The following is a 6,000-nucleotide window of genomic DNA, read 5'->3' on the forward strand; positions in this document are numbered from 1 at the left end:
CACTCAATAGTAAATTCAGGCCCCACTGCGACACATTCAGTTACATTGAGTAGGAGAAACAACAGCCTGCCAGAAAGCAGTTCCATCCTAAAGTGCTGGCTCTTTCTGAAAGCACATGACCAGGTAAAATGACCTGAGATGCACCTACACACCAATATTACAACTAAAATATACAGTTGCTGGTTCAGGAATAAAATTGTATATGGTAGATTGAATTATCTGAAGTGTAATTAAGAAATAAAACTACACCCTAAAAATCATGACAGAATCCAATTAATGTCACATACATAATGCACATGATGCATGAATAATACAAAGCTAATTGTGATACTGAGCAGTGTCGGACTGGGACACCAGGGGCCACCCAAAAACCTTAGACCAGGGGCCACTATCACTACTATTATTCGTCATCTCCTCAATCAACCTCTATTCTCCTAGTCTGTTTTCTTTACATACTATAATCAATTATTCCATCTATTTAGCCTTTTTGTTCTCATAGAAATAGAGAATGACCATGAAATTGGCCAAAAATTTAGCAGCATGAGGGGCCACTGACACCTGGGCCCACCGGGAGTTTTCCTGGTATCCCGGTGGGCGCACCCTAATTTATTTATTTATAAAAATGGCAGACAGAGGCGTGCATCTCTTAGACAGTGAAGCATCTCTAACATCCACCTAGCAGACAAAGACAAGAGCGATTTTATAATATTTACACAACTTGTGCCAGAAATAAGTGAAAGTAAATATTTGCAGACTCGTAAAAGTGGAATATCTTGTGTGAGCTGTCTGCCAGTGAACAATGAAACTGCACCTGTGTTTAGTGACTTGGACTTAACAGAACAAGTAGCCCTGGTCTTATATTATGGCAACAATACAACAGCATAAAAAAAACCCAAAAAACTTATGATAGGTTTGAGATTAGGTACATGCCCAGCTGGAGTTGCTATGAGTGCCAGTTCAGTGTTGTGAGGTTACACAGTTGTGTAAGAGAATGCATGCCGGCACAGGCAGTTATTGTTTTGTAGAAGGCATGTTTAAGCCATGGGCAGTCGCCATTGCCGAATAGTAAGAGAAAGAAGAACTTGTTTATATGACTCCGTGCTCCATGTACCTCCCAAAAATATTTTAATAAAGGCTTGGGGAGGTTTACTCCAACACCAATTAATTTTTCTTAACACACAGAATTGAGGAATAATATATGATGTTGGCACTGCATTTATCTTACCATGTGTTCTGGGTATTATATACATACCTCCCAACTGTGCCAGTTTTTCGCAGGACAGTCCCCATTTTGACAGCTCAACCTGCAGTCCCGGATTGTTACTCAAATGTCCTGACTTTGTCTTTGATCTCCTGCACTGAACAGCCAGAAAAAGATTCTAAAACTTGATTGGCTTTTCGCAAAGAGCCCAGAATACTCGGCAGCTGCACTTAGATACATCTGTAAACATTTAAGATAAGCAAAGATACAATTGTACCTATTTAAGAAAGGAAGGTCTCTAGGGAGATTTGAGGTTGAGACTCACCTTCATTAGCAAAACTGAAATAACACATACAACTTGACCCTAAAACCCCCAGAAATGTGTTAACATTTTCCATAACCTGCCAAATTTTGTAAAATGGATGCGGTATTTAGGGGGTGTGGTCATAATATGGGTGTGGTCAAACATTTGCTGAAGGTTGCCTCTTTCTATTTTTCAGATGTTGGGAGGTATGTTATATATGCAATCATTTTTTCCTGCAATGTATTTTGCCATATATATCTATATTAGGCATGCACCGAATCCACTATTTTGGATTCTGCCAAATCCCCAAATCCTTTGTGAAAGATTGGGACAAATACAGAACCAAATCCAAATTTGCTATTTGCAAATTAGGAGCAGGAAAGGAAAAAGTAGAAAAGAATTTTAACTTCCTTGTTTTGTGACAAAAAAACACATGATTTCCTTTCCTGACCCTAATTTGCGTATGTAAATTAGGATTCAGATTTGGTTCCATGAGGCACAAGGATTCGGACGAAACTTGGCCGAATCCCAAAACAAAACTATCCTGCCATGTTTTCTTGAAAGGGACACTAGGAAACAACCTAGTGGGCCCCACTGGCCCAGACTCGCTACCTGCCTGCCTACCGACTCCCCCCGGCCCCAGTTGCAGCCGCAAGAAGAGAAGGTATGAGACATGCATGGGGGTGCCAGAGGGGGTTTGTGCCTGGGTCAGGGGGCCCTGATGAGGAAGCCCGGTGTGCCCCACAGTCTGAAGCTGTTTCTGGGGTATTGTATGTGAAGTTGGCCTTGGAATACTGGCCTGTTCCTCCCCAAACAGAAAAATCACCCTCCACCTATCTGTAGAGATACATTAGTGCCATGCCCACCATATGATATAGTAGAGCCACCACCTCTAACCAGATGGTTTTAATTACTTGCCATTGCCACACTGTCAAATTTGGGCTTCTTAGACTCTGATAGCCAGGGCCCATTCTCACAATAACTAGATGTAGGTGCTGCTAGAAGGTCTGTGGCAGAAAAAACAAGGATTGAAGGCAATTGTCCAGCTTTAGGTTGGTCTAGGACCTGGGTCAACAGGGAGAGTACAGGATTGCCATATCATATAGTATGTTAGGAGAGGTCTTTACACAGGAGAGTGGGCAACTTCCAACTTAGATGTGCCTACATACAAGCCCTAGCTAGAGGAGATCTACAGAGCAGAGGCATGGTACAGACAAGGAATAAAAACATCAAATCTACAGGAATGGGCACAGAACCGAACCCCAACAGAAAAGGAAGAAGGCAAAACTCCATTGTAAGTGACACTAAAAGAGCAATTTGGAAGGTAAGAGGAAACCAGAACCAGCCAACATCACATAGGAGAAGAGAATATAGAGAAGAGGGAGGGGAGTGAGTCCTGTTAAAGCAGTTTTTGTGGAATGATGTGGCTGAAAACCATATTGTAGGCAGTCAAGTGAGCCACTAGCAACGAAAAAGCAGTTGGTTTGATACCAAGCCCTCAAGTAGACTAGAGATGGTATGGAGGTTACCATAATAGAAGGGAAAGCGAGAGGGTTATTAGCCCATGTTTCAGAAGGGTGAGATTTAATAGAATAGAATTAAACAAGGGGTGGTTTTGCAGAAGAAACAAGATCAAAAGAAAAAGCAGTAATATGTGCGGAAATCAAAAGTTGTTTTTTTTGTTTAAGGGAAATAAGCAATAATTTTTGTAGTTGGACTCAGGGTGGTGATAGAGGGAGCCCTGACCATCCAGAGGGGCAGGGGCTAAAGAGGAAAGTGATATCTATCAGGTAAGCAGGCTCTTCAAGCACTGATCCCATTATCACCCCAAGGAACCTTCCACTGCCCAAAGTTAAAACCAGCCTAAATCTAAATGTATTAACTACATATTTAGAATGTGGTTGCTTTTCTAGTTTAATGCATGTTGCTTTCCCACAATTTCGGGCTGCAATATTGCAGTGGTAAAGGTCACACCTAATTTTTTGGAAGGCAAGTAGGAGGACACTCTGAGCTGATCCAGTACATGGACTCCAGGGCAGAATTTATGCTGATCCACAATGAGGTTTTATGGAAGAATTCCATAGTTTTGTTAGAAGGTCAACGAGGGGAGTACCGAATTTGTACTGATCCATTACAGGGATAGTAGGGGACACATTTGAGCTGATCCATTATAAAGGCTACTGGTGGAAAATAGGTTGATCCAATGGCTGGGTATAGAGGTTCCCATTCATTCTAACCCCAACTACTTTAGCAAGACTATAATTAGGGGTGTAACTTGGCACGTCTGGACCCCCAGCAAAAAAAAGATTTCATGTACGTGTAGGAACCATGGATCCTTAATGTGACCCTTCCCAGCTTGTGATTGTAATCTATTCCCCTTGTTGTTTTCCATTGACTAGAATGCAACTACTGTGAATGAAACAGCAGCCTTGTGCTGGCACCCTATGATCACTAACTGCACCCTTACTCATTCTAGGCTGCACCTGCATGTTAATAAGCGTTTCACCTTTTATATCAGGTTTAACCTACATGAAGCTGCCACATCCGTTTTTGTTATGTATAGGAATGACTCAGCCTCCTATTACAGTACATACCAGATTAACCAAGTATTGTCCGTCTAGTTTATATCTTCTGACGTCTTTCATTCCATATATATCTTAAAGGGGTTGTTCACCTTTGAGTTAACTTTCAGTATGATGTAGGGAGGGATATTTTGAGACAATTTGCAATTGGCTTCCATTTATTGTTTGTGGTTTTTGAGCTATTTAGCTTTTTATTCAGCAGTTTGCAGTGTCAGCAATGTGGTTGCTAACGTCCAAATTACCTTAGCAACCATGCATTGATTTGAATTAGAGACTGGAATATGAATAGAAGAGGCCTGAATAAAAAAGATAAATAATAAAAAGTAGTAATAACAATAGGGTCAGTGATCCCCATTTGGAAGTTGGAAAGAGTCAGAAGAAGGCAAAGGATTCAAAAACTATAAATAATAAAGAACAATTGAAAAGTTGCTTAGAATTTGCCATTCTATAATATTCTAAAAAAGTAAAATGTGAACCACTCCTTTAATATGCAATTAACTACTCACCCTACATGTAATCTCAATTGTGATTCAGCCTGGGACATCTGAATGACACTACAGCTTTAATCATATTACTGTTGGCCCACTTGCCTTATTATTAAGTGAATATGTGTGGCTCTTTGCCAGTATAACTGCTTTGTGTACAATCTCATATTTATGTTTCATCTGCAAACACTGACAGGAGGGAAAACACTTAATATAAAGAGGCAAGGCCGTAGCACCTGTTCTTGTTTAGTATTTATTATATACTAAAGGGGAACTAAACTTTGTTTTTTCATTTTAACTATTAATCACATCATTTCCCCCTTCTCTCTCCCCAACAGCATGACCCCCACTGCCTAAAAGTCAACCAATCCCTGCAGCCAGTTACCCACAGCAGCATTTTGGAACCACCAGATATGGCCCTGGCATTTCTGTTCCTAGTGCTTAAATATAGGGTATCCAAGGTTCCCTGGGGTTTCCCCTTCTCTCCGACTCCCAAATCTCGTTCTCCCTCGAGTTCAGTAAACACAATATTCTTTCAATAGATTGGATTCAGCGGAGACAAGCATCTAAAGGGAGAGTTTAGATGCTTGTACAACCATCACAATTGTGAGTGAATTTTTAAAAAAAATATTTTTTATGTAATAAAAGGTTTTCCACTATCCTGTGCTCCATTGTTTTAAACTACAGCAGAGGTGGAGACCTGATGGAGCAACTGTGGTTAATGATGTGCGCTGTTTAACATTAAAACGTCTGTGAGTACCCATCAGAACTATTACACATGGTGGTTTAAGTTGGGGTGATTATACAGCGACAGCAAAAAAAAATACACGTGGTGGATATATAAAGAGTGGGTCAGTTAGGCCATATTAATATAAAATACTACACTATATTATTCTTTTTGCTTTTACTTGTTTCCCTGAGCTTTTAGCGTGGACTCCAATCTATTGAAAGAATATTGTACTTCTGTTCCTAGGTTCTATGGTGGTGTAAGGGGTGTAACTATAGAGGAAACTTTGGCTGCAGGAGGTATAGGGGGCCCATGAGGCCCAAATAAAGAGCAATTTCAACATATATTGGTAAAACAGGAAAACCTCTAGATATATTGGGGGCCCTAAAATTAATTGGCTGTGGGGCCATCTAGTTACACCACTGGGTGGTGTAGGGTGCCAGATGCATGCTCACAATTAATTGGGGTGTGGGGTATACCAAATTGATGGCTGGAGTTAGATCCTTGAAAATCCCTAACTGGCGCAAGCTCCCTCATCCTAACTTATGGCTCCTGCTACAACAATGTTATAACTTTCTGTTTCAGCAACTGCAGAAGTTCTAGGAAATCTCATTACTCAAGCAGTTTAATAAGTAGCCAGAGAAACTCAGCACAAGGTGTCAATATTCCCTTTCTGAGCTGCAGTTCTGCCGGCTGGAATT

Source organism: Xenopus laevis, chromosome 2L (assembly GCF_017654675.1).
Source record: "Xenopus laevis strain J_2021 chromosome 2L, Xenopus_laevis_v10.1, whole genome shotgun sequence".
NCBI classification, from domain to species: domain Eukaryota; kingdom Metazoa; phylum Chordata; class Amphibia; order Anura; family Pipidae; genus Xenopus; species Xenopus laevis.